Raw genomic sequence first — 15,571 nt, 5'->3', positions numbered from 1 at the left:
ATATCAATAAGCCTCAGATATGCAGATGACACCACCCTTATGGCAGAAAGTGAAGAAGAACTAAAAAGTCTCTTGATGAAAGTGAAAGAGGAGAGTGAAACAGTTGGCTTAAAACTCAACACTCAGAAAACTAAGATCAGGCATCCAGTCCCATCACTTCATGGAAAATCGATGAGGAAACAATGGAAACAGTGACAGACTTTTATGAGGGGCTCCAAAATCACTGCAGATGATGATTGCAGCCATGAAATTAAAAGACGCTTCCTCCTTGGAAAGAAAGTTATGACCAACCTAGACAGCATATTGAAAAGCAGAGACATTACTTTGCCAACAAAGTTCTGTCTAGTCAAAGCTTTGGTTTTTCCAGTGGTCATGTATGGATGTGAGAGTTGGACTATAAAGAAGGCGGAGCACTGAAGAATTGATGGTTTTGAACTGTAGTGTTGGAGAAGACTCTTGAGAATCCCTTGGACAACAAGGAGATCCAACCCCAGTCCATCCTAAAGGAGATCAGTCCTGGGTGTTCATTGGAAGGACTGATGTTGAAACTGAAACTCCAATACTTTGGCCACCTGTTGTGAAGAACTGACTCATTTGAAAAGACCCTGATGCTGAGAAAGATTGAAGGTGGGAGGAGAAGGGGACGACAGAGGATGAGATGATTGGATGGCATCATCTACTCATTAGACATGAGTTTGAGTGAACTCTGGGAGTTGGCGATGGACAAGGAGGCCTGGCATGCTGCAGACCATGGGTTCGCAAAGAGTCAGACACGACTGAGCAACAGAATTGAACTGAACTGATTGTTCCATGTCTGGTTCTAAGTGTTGCTTATTGATCTGCATTACCTGGGCAATTCTACACTTAAGAGTAAATCATCTTGGGAGAGTGGTCTCTGGATTCAGGCCTCAAACCCACTTACAACTTACTCCATGTGAGGAGGTGTTAGACTCAGAGGAGTCTAAATTAACTTCTCTTGCCCAGTTTCTTCATCTGCAAAATGTGAATTACAAATGTGCCATCCTAAAGAGTTTGCCAGGGAGATTAAGTGAAATAATATATATAAATTACTTAAAATGGTATTTGGTGAATAATAGGCACTGGCTATTTCAGCTTATCTTTCAAGACTTGCTCAATACCATTGCTTCTGGATAGCCTTCATGAATAACTCAACTTGGACTCAATATCTGTCTTTGGAGATATGACAGCTCCTTGTGCTCACCCCTTGTACCCCCATTCTTCTGCCTCCGGTAGTCAATTAAATACAGCGGCCAAACTTCAGTGCTGGAGGGTGGAGAAAGAAGGGGTCAGAAGCATTGATTGGGAAGGGCACAGGTGCGTTTTCTCAGGTGAGAACAGTCTTTCACTTTCTGCAGAGGAGCCTCTTGTGAATATATTTATGGCAGCTTTTGATGTTAAAAGTCTGTTTCCTTCCTTAATGCAACATAATATTATAAACTCCACTTGGCTGGATTAGCACACCAGGTGGATTGGGGTGGGTGGGGGATGGGGCTGGTGGAAGGAAGGAAAAAAAAACATTTGTATCAAAATATTAGTAGAACTAGTATTTAGCAGAAAAATATCCCTACTTTTTCAAATAAAGGAAAAAAAGGTTAATAGAGACAGAATGACATATTCAAATTTATTGGTCACATGGCAATCAGTTAAGTCAAGACTCGGTTTAACTCTTAAGACTTCTATCATCTTGGTGTTAGGTAACTGTAATTCTACTTCTCTGGGAGTGTGCCTTCCCTGAAGAGTGTATTATAAGTGATACACTCTTCTGTGTGTGTATCACTGGGAAATGAAGACAGAAAAGATTTTGGTTCTAGGAATTGAACTCTGGTTTCTCTCACTGTTCTGCAGGCCTGCCTGGCTTGATTGGGGTGTAATCCCAGTTTCTTAAAGCTTTACTATTAAACTTATTGACTTGAATTTTGTCCCAATGTCTCAAGTTTCTTGTCACAGATACAGTTTTTATCTTAAAGCAAATCCTTCATTTTCTTTGTACAAAGTTCCAGGGCCTGGATATCATCTTGTCTTTGGGTAACATCTTCCAGATTTGTTTTAAGCTGATTACATGTTGCTGAACAATCAGATTTTCTGCTCTAAGCCACACGAAACCAAGTGATGACAGCTCTGGCCCCTGGCCACCAGCAATGTGATGATGCAGCGGGGCTTTGACAGCCATGATTTGATCTTGGGTGTTCTGAAATGGCGAAATACCCCTAAAGAGTGCAAAATGGACTCTCGCGCGGTATGACACTATGACTGTGTCATGGCTCTTTGAGGCATCTGCACTCCCCCTTCTTGTTCTCTGTTCTACCTTTCACAATCTCTTTGCATGACCTCTTACATTTTTATACATGCTTATATTTCTAATGGATGCCTGTTAAATGTTTTTAAAAAGCTACTTTAGGAAATGTAGTCCAGTGGAGGCTGTATTCTGTTTGGAAACACAGGAAGCACTAGACATGTATTTTTAGGAACTACTGAACCAAAATGTAGAAAATCTTGAGCTAGGACTCCATTTTTCTGGTCTAAATGTCCCATTCAAGTTGCCCTTTCTTGTTTTGCTAGTCTGTCATGTCCTGAGCTGCAGGCGCTGATGCCATGTGCCAATGCATGGTGGTGATTCCTGTACTTTCCAACCCACCACTATAGGGAAGCAGAAATGTGTATCTGGAACATGCAGTCAGCTTTATTCTGCCTCTCTATACCTGAATGCTTAATTCTAGGAAGTCACAGAGACGTTTGCCATTACAGAATGGACCGCTAAGAACTTGAAGAAAATGCAGGGAATGAGCAAATGACAATCGAGGAAATATTCATTGAGCTTTATTAAATATTTACTAGGTGTAGTGTCCTGGCGTAGGAAATGTAAAGTATACCAAGAGAATGCCCCCATCTTTCAAAGTCTCATTTTGGGGAATCCCAGCACATTGAAAGTAACTGAAAATACTGAACATGACATACAGAGTTTTAATTTAGTTCTTAAGGAATTAGTTCTTTAGAACATTGGAAAGTAAAATGGAGATCATTATGATCTGTAGTGATCAGAGGATCCTTTAAAATCTGGAACATAAACTATGCTGTGAAGAGCAAGTAGAAATCAGAAATTTCAGAAGTAAAAGGAGTAACATTTCAGGACGAAATGAGATGTGAGCAAAATTTTCACCGGGGTGGGGGAGGGGAGGTTTGAAAGCGTGTGGGAAAGCTGAGGGACTGAATTTGGCTGAAGCACTCATGTACATTTCAAGCCGAATGACTGTGCTTGCCACCTGTGAAATACATGATCAAATGTTTAGAAGATGGGTTGATGTCATGTTATGATACCTGGCTATTTTCTGTACTTTTTTAGTTGAAGGTGACTCTTGTTGGACTTGAGCCTAAAAAGCTCACAGGTGATGAATTTCCTGAGCACTTTTATGTTTGAGAATATGTGTTCTCTCATGTTGTATTTAAACAGCATTTGTTCAACATTCTATACTTTCTGACCTTCTACCCATTGCTTCCCTGTCTTCTAGCTTTGAATTAGAGAGAAGGTAAACTCTATGACGAAAGATAGTTTTGTCTGTTTTCTCTTGTTGTGGCCTGAAACCATTGTACCGATTGGAAATGCTCCCAAAGCATTCATGTAACGAATGAAGGAATATTGTGTAAAGAATCCTGATACTAGCCTGGATTTTATTCCTGTTTGGGTACCTGAAAAATTCTTTCATAATTTTTATATTTTAATAGCTTAACTGGGATGTATTCTGGCATTGGCTTTCTTTATATGCTTCTTATTGCAACAAAAATGGACATTTCTGTATTTCAAGTAAATATTTCTCCTTTTTTTATGAAAACTATCACATTTAGACATATTGTTCCCTGAAAAAACAATGGGGATAATAATGGTACCTACCATGGATATTTAAATGAGTTAATACAAGTAAAATGTTCCAGGGACATAATTTTTATTTTATCTGACACATCCTCCTAACATTATTCTATTACAAAAGATCCACATAGGAGACTATGATTACATTTCTCATCTTGAACAATTTATGATTTTTCCCTAGTTAATAATTACCTTGCTTTTTGTTTGCTTTAGTTTACCTTGTATTAATCATTAAATCTCCCCAGAAACCTTACCTAGAGTAAACTTCATTTCAGTGTGTCTAAACATATCAATGGTCTATCAACTGTATGTTGCTCAGGACATCTCTCTCTGAGCCTGCTCACCTGGTCTAATATAGACTAGAGGCTTGTGCTTCGCCCCTGCCTTACAGCTATCACACCAGTCTTGCCCTTGCCAACTACCTCTGTTCTTAGATAATGTATCTGTATCTTTTTGAATTACTATTTTGTTTGCCCATCTTCTAGGAATTTCCTAGTTCCTAGTACTGTAGTTCAATAATTTGAGAGCATACATGTGGGGAGAGAAATCACATTTATTTTCATATTCTACTGAATTTTCTGCTGTAATATACTTAATTTACAAAAGCTCTGGAATTTCTTTGCTGTTGTTCCTTTAACATTTGTTTTTAAAGAGCATGCTATTGTTTAATGGTTATAGCATTTGTTCTGTAATCTAGCTCTAGTCATTGCATGCTTTTAATTTGTCTCAGTTTATCTTTTTATTGACTTGATAAACTTAAATCCACATTGTTGTTGTTCAGTCACTAAGTCGTGTCTGACTCTCTGTGAGCTCATGGACTGCAGCACGCCAGACTCCTCTATCCTTCACCATCTCCTAGAGTTTGCTCAAACTCATTAAGTCAGTGATGCCATCCAACCATCTCATCCTCTGTCACCCTCTTCTCCTTTTGCTTTCAGTCTTTCCCAGAATCAGGCTATTTTTCAAGGAGTTGGTTCTTTGCATCAGGTGACCAATGTATTGGAGCTTCATTAACAGTCCTTCAAATGAATATTCAGGGTTGATTTCCTTTAGGATTGACTGATGTGATCTTGCAGTCCAAGGGACTCATGTCTTCTCCAGCACCACAATGCAAAAGCACCAGAATTCAAAACCATGAATTCTTAGACATTCAGCCTTCTATATGAACCACATCTCACATCTGTACCTGACTACTGGGAAAAACATAGCTTTTACTATACAGACCTTTGTCAGCAAAGTGATATCTCTGGTTTTTAATATGCTACCTAAATATTGTCATAGCTTTCTTTCCAAGGAGCAACCATCTTTTAATTTCATGGCTGCAGAAATTGTCCGCAGTGATTTTGATAAAATTTGTCACTGCTTCCACAATTTCTCCTTCTGTTTGCCATGAGGTGATGGGACTGATACCTTGATCTTAGTCTTTTTAATGTTGAGTAAATCCATATGTATAATTAAACATCATTAACTGCATCTGTTAATTGGGAGGTTCTTTTCCATGTGTTCAGATCTCTTATTTGGTAATATCAAATACTTTTGTATTATCCATATGCCCCCAATGTTACTAACATTACTATTTATTAAAAATCTCTATCACTTTCTCTGCAATCAGAAAAATTTTATGACACCTCCCTCACTGTTGGTGGTATAGTTCTCATGCACATTCTTTTATTTTTTCACATTTATTGGTAGGTGTTTTCTTAGGTAGATCAAATCCATTTTCAGCTAATTCTCCTTTTTTCCTAAATCATTCATCTTTGAGCCCTAATGCTGTTCCAGTTTAAAGTCTTCAATAGTGTGAATCAGTCATAGGAAATGTTATTTTGATCCTTTTGTTTGTTCTTCTGGATTGTGGCCTTTATCTTTTTCTTTTCTTTTTTTTTTTTTTTTTTGCATGCTATATCCTTTATGTTTTCTTTTTCTAAAATATGTCTTCATACTTTTCTTTGTACTTTTAATTTTAATTGTTTTAACTTAACGGAGTCTTTAGTCAAGCTTTTATGCTCTAATATTAAACTGGTCAAAATATCTGTTTGAGTTTTTCCATGGAAAACCCAAACAAATGTTTTGCCATCCCAATATAATAGGGACAAATTCTCCTGTATCATTTTTCATCTTAAGAACAAGTTTTTCTCACTTCAGAAGTGCAACATGCTTTCTCTATAGTCTGTGATATCGGGAGGCGTGTGTGTGTGTGTGTGTAGCAGATTAAGTAGAGGAGTAAGGTCGGGAAGATCCCCTGGAGAAGGAAATGGCAATCCACTCCAGTATTCTTGCCTGGAGAATCTCATGGGCGGAGGAACCTGGTGGGCTACAGTCCACGGGGTCTCAAAAAGTCAGACACGTCTGAGCGACTTCACTTTCACTTTCAAGGGGGAGAGGGCAGAGCTCAGTTGGAGTATGTACATGCTGTCTTGTCAGAGGTAGATTCTGCTCCCTTTTCTAAAATTTTGGCATATTAATAATTAGTAACATGAGAGCAGAGTCGGACACGACTGAGTGACTGAACTGAACTGAACTGAACTGAGCAGTGGTCTAGGAATTAAACAGTTTTCTCTCTGTTCTCTGCTCTTTCCTCCTCTCCCCCACCATCTCCCTCTCTCCCCTTCCTGCTTTCCCTTTCTGGTTAAACCTAAGACCTATTCTTCTATCATGGAGCCCGATTCACTTGTTAATTTCTTCTAATTCCTTGCTGCTTGAAATATTCTTGGACCAGCAGCACAAGCATCACAAGGGAGCCTGTTAGAAATGCAGAATCTCAGTCCTTGCCCCAGATTGCTTGAGTCAAAATCAGCAGTGACTAGGAAACATTAGGATGCCCATAGCACCAATGCTGACAGTTGGAGGTGAGGATATCACCTGGCACCTGGGGCTTTTTATGTGCCTTCCTACCTTTTCTGTTTCCAAAGATACTGTCATCTTTATTTTTCCTTTGTATTCAATTCTAATTAAGTTCTGTATTATTGCCTAAGATAGTCAGCTTCATTTGATTTTGATAATGGGCAGCTACCTCTCCGGCCACTCTCCTAAACTAAGAGTATAAATAATAGGGGAAGCCAAGTGGTCCTTTCTAAGCTGTCCCCTGAGATCCTGCCACTGTAGATAGGTAGAACTTCCCCCGTAAGATTTTTTGTAATTGACCCCTGTCATCCCAGGTAGTTGATCTGTTTCTCTATGAACTGAGTAGTTTGTTTTAAAGTTTGCTCCTATACATTGTCTCTCCAGTGCTATATTTAGATATGGAGAGGGAAAGCATAGCAGACTAGCAAAAATACAAGCCACATTAGACTCTTCCCTTTTCTCTCTTTGGCTGTCATATTGAACTTATCCCTTTTACGTTACACTTGAGGCAGTCATGGCAATAATGGGTTTTCCTTTTTTTCCTGAAGCAGAGAGGAGGTATTGTGGGAAAGAGATACTGAGTTTTAGTTTTACTCTCCCTCCTTTACTCTTAGGTACCATCTATAGTTACTTTAGGATTAATGATGTTTTTACAGAAGCACAATCTTATTAAGACAAATATATTTGTATATTTTTTCCTCTTCCCAAGGAACATAGGAATAAAAGCAACAACAACAAAAAATGCACTCTGAATTTTAAATCTGTTTTATTTTACAATGCATTTGCAATTGGATAATCCTGGTGTTTTTAAGGTTTATGTATTGATGGTACTCTATCACTATGGGTTTTGCTGGCAGGTACTTTTTGCTGATATCTCCTCACTACACTCCTTTCAACCTACTCAAAAATGTTCATGGAGTTGCCCTTACTAAAGCTGTGTTTTATTCAGAGCCTGGTAAGCTGTGAGCAATATTAGTGTGAGCATCCATACATTTCTTACAACTTTTACCAGGAAAGGTCAACCTCCCAGAGTGAGAGAAAATTCTGTTTTTATGATCGCTCCTGCTGGATCATGCTGTATTATGTGTGATCTGACTGGAATGGTGTCAGTCAGTAGCGTGCTACTCTATCTCTAACACAGAGTAACAGAACACGAAAGAACAAACAAATTATTGTTATTTATAGAAAAAAAAAAAAGACCCATGGACTGTATGCTGTAGATCTAGCATATATCATACTTGGATTTGCAGCAATTCAGGATAACATCAAGTACCTAATGGGTTCATATTGTTAGTCAAGTGGTTAGAAAGGCAGTGTATTTCAAAATATAAAAGAAGTTGTGGTAGTAAAAGAGATAAGGGGAAAAGTATAAGGGAAGGGGAGAGATAAAGAAGATTGCATTTTCAAAGCTTATTTGATTAGATGATTATAGTCTATTTGAGAGTGCAAACAAACTTAGGCAAAATTCATATCCTGGAATCATAATTTTTTCTTACCCTGTTACTTCTCTGAATGAAGCACAATTCATCATTAAAGTTTTAATTTTATAATTAGAATGGACGTTGGTACTATTTGATCCCTCTCAAGAAAATTCAAATTCAAAGTTTTTCTCCATTTTGTCTGAATGGTTCTTTACACATTAAATGGTTTGAATCTCTTTTTATGGGGTAAATTTCCTAATAAAATTGTGTGTTTCTAGTAGAAGAATCATAAATTTCTGTATGCATCTAATAGCAGGCAAAGCGTGGGAGTAAGCAGAAGAGGTTTTTAGTAGATTTTATGTAAAATCAGAAAGTGTGTTTAGAATTAACCTTGACTTTCCTTCTCTGCTCATCTTCCAAATTGTGTTCTTCCCTAAATGGAAGGGTAGCTATCTATTTATGACCATCTACTTAATTTAACCAAGCTACTGTTATGAAGTAGATAGTTTCGCTCAGGATTATTAAATGAGAATAACCATTGATTTCACTGACAAATGTCCCCTTATTACTAATATTTGAGAGCGGAACTTATTAGGCAAATAATTCTGCTAGTTTAGGAATATGTCCAAAATGAAGGGAGGGAACTTCCCACATTGCCCAATTAAAAAAAAAAACAAAAGCAACTTGCATCATTTTGAAAGAATCACAAAAATTGATTCCCTAATAACAATGGGAAATATTTTATCCTTTCATATTACAAACTTTTACTGAACACCTTTTGGCTTCTAGGTACCATATCAGGCACCAATAAGCTCACTCCTTGCATCAAAATTAAATGAGAATATAGAATAAAATAAAGAACTGTCTTATAGCTTCTATATCACTAAATCATTAAATACATGAAAAATGTATTGGGATAAAAGTCCCACACTAATTAACTTTTATCAATTGTTTATCAAGTTATTCATGTACATTATTTATATTTATTTTCTATTTACCTTTCATTACTTCTTTCCTATTGTTTTGAATTCTTTTTGTCAAAAAAATTGATAAATATATGAATCTCTCAATGTCAGAGGTAGAAGCCACTCAAATGATTATTTGTCCAAGCTTGTTTATTTTACAAATTGGTTGACACTAACTAGGGACACATAAATAGGAAATATATCATTGAGCCCTGCCTGAGGCACTCCAAGAATGGATCCATCAGAGAAGGAATTTCTAGGACATGGAACTGACAAGAAGTAGCCAGTGATAAGTGGAGACTGTGTGTGTGTGTGTTAGTTGCTCAGTTGTGTCTGACTCTTGCGACCCTATGGACCGTAGCCCACCAGGCTCCTTTGTCCGTGGGATTCTCTAGGCAAGAGTACTGGAGTGGGTTGCCATTTCTTTCTCCAAGTGGACATTAGGCTTTCTTATCTTTCCTTGCTATTGTTTGGAACTCTGCATTCAAATGGGTATAACTTTTCTTTTCTCCTTTGCCTTTAGCTTCTCTTCTCAGCTATTTGTAAGGCCTCCTCAAACAACCATTTTGCCTTTTTGCATTTCTTTTTCTTGGGGATGGTCTTGATCACTGCCTCCTGTACAATGTCAGGAATCTCCAACCATAGTTCTTCCGGCACTCTGTTTATCAGATCTGATCCCTTTCCAGAATACCAGACCACCTGACCTGCCTCTTGAGAAATCTGTATGCAAGTCAGGAAGCAACAGTTAGAACTGGACGTGGAACAACAGACAGGTTCCAAATTGGGAAAGGAGTATGTCAAGGCTTCATATTGTCTCCCTGCTTATTTAACTTATATGCAGAGTATATAAGATAAATATATATATAAATATATATATTTAATATATAAATAAATATATATATTATATATTTTTATATATTAAAATATATAAATACATATAAGTCCAGAGAAACGCTGGACTGGATGCAGCACAAGCTGGAATCAAGATTGCTGGGAGAAATATCAATAACCTCAGATATGCAGATGATACCACCCTTATGGCAGAAAGTGAAGAAGACCTAAAGAGCCTCTTGATGAAAGTGAAAGAGGAGAGTGAAAAAGTTGGCTTAAAGCTCAACATTCAGAAAACGAAGATCATGGCATCCTGTCCCATCAATTCATGGCAAATAGATGAGGAAACAATGGAAACAGTGACAGACTTTATTTCTGGAGGCTCCAAAATCACTGCAGATGGTGACTGCAGCCATGAAATTAAAAGACACTTGCTCCTTGGAAGGAAAGCTATAATCAACCTAAACAGCATATTAAAAAGTAGAGATATTACTTTGCCACAAAGGTCCATCTAGTCAAAGCTATGGTTTTTCCAGTAGTTATATATGGATGTAAGAGTTGGACTATAAAGAAAGCTGAGTGCTGAAGAATTGGTGCTTTTGAAATATGGTGTTAGAGAAGACTTGAGAATCCCTTGGGCTGCAAGGAGATCAAACCAGCCAACCCTAAAGGAAATCAGTCCTGAATATTCATTGAAAGGACTGATGCTGAAGCTGAAACTCCAATACTTTGGGCCACTTGATGCAAAGAACTGGCTCACTAGAAAAGACCCAGATGCTGGGTAAGATAAATCAAAGGAGAAGGGGATGACAGAGGATGAGATGGTTGGATGGCATCACTGATTCGATAGACATGAGTTTGAGTAAGCTCCGGGAGTTGGTGATGGACAGGGAAGCCTGGGGTCGCAAAGAGTCAGACACGACTGAGCAACTGAACTGAACTGAGCCAGTGATAATGTGGGACACTTTGTATGGTGTCTTTTTTCAGCTTTCCTATTTCACTTAACTAGGTACTTAATTAGGCTTTTAAATCATGAAATTATTGAGATTTGGGGCAGATAATTCTTTTTTTGTGGGGGCTGTCCTGTGCACTGCAGGATGTTTAACAGCATCCCTGGTTTCTGCCCATTAGATTCCAGCAGCAACGCCTACTTGTGCGAACCAAAAATGTTACCAGACGTCATCAGATATCCCCTGAGGAGAAAATCACCCCGATTGATAATGACTGTTCCAAGAAAATCCCTATTTGCTAAAGGGATAGACAAACCTGAAAATTGGTGCTAGGCTCTTAGCAAAATGTATTGAATTATTTGGAAGTATTTTATGGCTAGTTAAAACTATAATATCAATAAATATAATATCAATAACTTTGTATTTGCATTAGTGAACAGTTTTTTAAGCTCATGTAGGATTTTTGGAAGATAAGCAAAATAAAAATATAATTTTATTTTTGGCTGCCACTATCCCATTAAAGTTTATTTAGAGAAAGTCTTTCCTAGTCACTAGAGAAGTACAGTAGCAGGTCCATTTTTTTCTCTGGGCACTCACTGGTAGTAAAGTTCCTCTGGTTACTTTAAGTCACAAACCCATTCTTAATTCAAAAACTAAAACACCCATCTTATGGAATAATCCTGATTTTCACTTGATGTGGCATTAAATCTTCTCTCCCCCAAGCCAGGGTCCTCTTTGGGCAAAGGAGAGGGCAGGATGGTCTGGGCTTCTCTTTGGTTCTCCCCTGCCATCCATTTCTCCTTCTCATCCAGCATTTTGTTACTTCTGACTTCTTAAATATCAGGCTAAGGGGGTTGAGAGGTCATGGGGAAAAAGTATAGCTAACCCCATGTGGAGGGTGCCATTGTCACCTGGCACGGAGACCCTCTGGTGGGCAGATGTTTAATACTGACTTTCACTTCATGGGCACTCTTATGAGTTCTTCCTGCCCTTTATTGGTCCCTCTGACAATACTTTGTGTCATAGATGTTGTATTCTTTATACTTATTGCCCCTGCTCCTCACCTCCTGGCCTTCCAATGTTCATTCTTCCCAAACTCTCTAATGCCCTGTAGATCTTCTATAGCAGGTACCCAAGAAACCATGAGTGAGCCCTCTTTCCCCCGTGGCCTGTGTCTGGCGAATGGGAATACTCACATCTTCTGCTATTGGGAACTTTGGGAATGCAGGTCTAAGCCCTACCCCTCTTTACTGCTGGAGGTGAGTGTAGTTAATTATTAAACAGACATAGACACCAGTGTTCTGGGTCTTCCAGAGTAAGCTCCCTACTTAAGTAATTTTCTGTTAGCTCTGGGGTAGCTGATCGAACCAAGATCCCTGAATAAATATAGCAGCATTTCAGTAGCTCTTTTAAAAAGTAACCATAAAATAATCTCTTAATTTTGAACTCTTGATTCTGTTTTGAATCCCGAATAGGAGGTGAGTCTCTGAGTATCTAGTAACCTGGTCCTAGACTGCCACTTTAGTGTTTTTTAGACTGGTCTGCCTCTCCTTCAATTTGGTGCTTGATATTGGTAAATCTATATATATATATATATGTCAGACTGTTGTTTAGATCCTCTGTCTATATAAGTAAAGATTTTATTGTTATACTAATTTTAAACTAAAACATAGATTGTTAGCTCCAAAAGAATGGTGTACTAATATACTAATTCCCTATTGTTTTCAAAATTCTGAGAAAATCTGTCTGGACCTCTATATAGTCATCTGTAAAATGATTGCATTGCACTAGATGATACTCAGGTTCATATAATACTTAAAATTCTGAGTCGCCATATACTACAATTCCCAGGGCAAGCCTGTATGAATAAAAAAACTGATTCTATATTTCTTAACTTTTATTCATTTATTTTCTTATTAAGAAGAATAGTTTATTAATATTTAGAACTATTTAGGTATTTTAAATCATGGAAAATAGTTTAATAAATATTTATTGAGTGCTTACCATGGACTAAGAACTGTGCTGTTAGAGCATCTGAATGTTGTTATACAACTTAATTTACTTTGCCATTTAAAGAAAATCAATTTCTACTCTAAAATACTACTCTAGTATTTTCCCATGGGTATTTGGGTAAATTAACCTGCCATTAAACCACCTTATGATTGTAAGAGACATCATCTCATATGAAAGTACAGTGATCATCTTGCCAAAAGGTTTGGTAAATCTTCAGGACCTACATAGAGTAGTGGTATTAGAGATAGCACTAGAAGTGGCTAGTTCTTTATGTTTTAGATTTATAGCTGCTTTCTATGAACTTATGGAGAAGGCAATGGCACCCAACTCCAGTACTCTTGCCTGGAAAATCCCATGGACGGAGGAGCCTTGTAGGCTTCAGTCCATGGGGTCGCTAAGAGTCGGACACGACTGAGCAACTTCACTTTCACTTTTCACTTTCATGCATTGGAGAAGGAAATGGCAACCCACTCTAGTGTTCTTGCCTGGAGAATCCCAGGGATGGGGGACCCTGGTGGGCTGCCGTCTATGGGGTCGCACAGAGTCGGACATGACTGAAGCGACTTAGCTATGAACTTATAACAGTTATTCCCCAATGGAAACAGTATCTCTAGTAATTATCTTTCCAATTTCCCCAATTTTATTTTCATGCACCGTAGTATGTATTGCCAAGATACATGGAGAACCAAATAATGAAAGTAATCCTTTGAATGAAAGTACTCAGTGTTCACTGAAAATGAATTCCATCTCCAGCTCCATCCCAGGATTATGACTGATTCAGACACCTTAGCTTTCAAAACAATTAAATTCACCTCTATTTGCTCTAGATGAAAAAGCAAGCTAAATAACTGTTTTCCCATTTTACGAAATTTGAAAGTTCTTGACTTGCCATTCATATATACTTTTGAAAGACTATAGACAAAGATGAGCTGTCTTTGACAGAGAAACTGAAGAGAAGTTTTTCACGCCTAAAATTTCTACTTTAACATGCTGGACTACATGAAATCTTTTTATCATATATCTATTTACATATTTCATAAATAATAAAAACTGTTGTGGTTGTTCCCTTGCTGAGTAGTTTCCAGCTCTTTGCAACCCTGTGGACTGCAGCACACCAGTCTTCCCTGTCCTTCATTATCTCCCAGAATTTGCTCAAACTCATGCCCATTGAGTTGATGATGCCATCCAATCATCTTATCTTCTGTCGTGTCCTTCTCCTCCTGCCCTCAATCTTTCCCAGCCTTAGGGTCTTTTCCAATGAGTTGGTTCCTTGTATCAGGTAGCCAAAGTATTGGAGCTTCAGCATTAATCATTCCAATGAATATTCAGGGTTGATTTCCTTTAGGATTGACTGATTTGATCCTTGCGATCCAAGGAACTCTCAAGAATCTTCTCCAGGACCATGGTTCAAAACCATCAATTCTTTGGTGCTCACCCTCCTTTATGAACCACATCTCACATCAGTACCTGACTACTGGAATAATCATAGCTTTGAATATAGGTACCTTTGTTGGCAAAGTAATGTCTCTGTCTTTTAATATAATAAGTTTGTCATAGCTATCCTTCCAAGGAGCAAGCATTTTTTAATTTCATGACTGCAGTCACCATCTGGAGTTATTTTGGAACCCAAGAAAATAAAATCAGCCACTGTTTCCACTTTTTCCCCATCTATTTGCTATGAAGTGATGGGACTGGATGCCATGATCTTAGTTTTTTGAATGTTGAGTTTAAGCCAGCCTTTTCACTATCCTCTTTCACCTTCAATGAAAGGTTCTTTAGTTCCTCTTCACTTTGTCATCAAAGAGGTATTGTCTGTGTATCTGAGGGTGTTGATATTTCTCCCAGCAATCTTGAATCCAATTTGTTCTTCATCCAGTCCAGCACTTCACATCCAGCCCAGATGTATTCTTCATATAAGTTAAATAAGCAGGGTGGCAATATACAGCCTTCATATACTCATTTCCCAATTTTGAGCCAGTTCATAGTTCCATGTAAGGTTCTAACTGTTGCTTCTTGTCCTGCATACAGGTTTCTCAGGAGGCAGGTAAAATGGTCTGCTATTCCCATCTCTTTAAGAATTTTCTACAGTTTGTTGTGAGCCTCACAAAGCTTTAGCATAGTCAATGAAGCAGAAGTTGATTTTTATTTTATTTTTTTAAATTCCTTTGCTTTTCTATAATCCAGTGCATGTTGGCAATTTGATCTCCAGTTCCTCTGCCTTCTCTAAATGCAGCTTGTATATGTGGATGTTCATGGTTTACTTACTGTTGAATCCTAGCTGGAAGGATTTTGAGCATAATCTTGCTAGTATGTGAAATGAGTGCAATTGTATAGTAATTTGAAGATTCTTTGGCATTGTCTTTCTTGGGGATTGGGATGAAAATTGACATTTTCCTGTCCTGTGGGCACTGCTGAGTTTTCCAAATTTGCTGGCATATCGAGTGCAGCACTTTAACAGCATCATCTTTTAGGATTTTTACATAGCTCAGCTGGAATTCCATTACCTCTACAAGGTTTGTTTGTGGTAATGCTTCCTAAGGCCCACTTGACTTCACACTGCAGGATTTCTAGCTCTAGGTGAATGGCTACACCATCATAGTTATCTGAGTCATTAAGACCTTTTTTGTACAGTTCTTCTGTGTATTCTTGCCACCTCTTCTTAGTATC

The 15,571-nt window shown here is 38.0% G+C and overlaps 1 long non-coding RNA gene across 11 annotated transcripts in view; it reads left to right on the top strand.

Moving 5' to 3' along the window:
* Positions 1-15,571, top strand: part of LOC129646466 (uncharacterized) — a 367,507-nt gene that overhangs the window by 323,389 nt on the left and 28,547 nt on the right. For 4 of the 11 annotated variants that reach the window (XR_008711945.1, XR_008711947.1, XR_008711943.1 and 1 more), the window contains one exon: positions 11,073-14,823. The exons of 1 other annotated variant lie outside the window; for it this stretch is intronic. This is a non-coding gene — a long non-coding RNA (uncharacterized LOC129646466). Of the gene's footprint in view, positions 1-11,072; positions 14,827-15,571 lie in introns of those variants that run through there. 6 more of the 11 variants (XR_008711953.1, XR_008711950.1, XR_008711952.1 and 3 more) reach the window with 6 other exon arrangements.

This window comes from Bubalus kerabau, chromosome 3, assembly GCF_029407905.1.
Source record: "Bubalus kerabau isolate K-KA32 ecotype Philippines breed swamp buffalo chromosome 3, PCC_UOA_SB_1v2, whole genome shotgun sequence".
NCBI lineage: Eukaryota > Metazoa > Chordata > Mammalia > Artiodactyla > Bovidae > Bubalus > Bubalus kerabau.
Note: the sequence above shows the minus strand (reverse complement) of the source record. Positions and strands in the feature narration are given on the sequence as shown.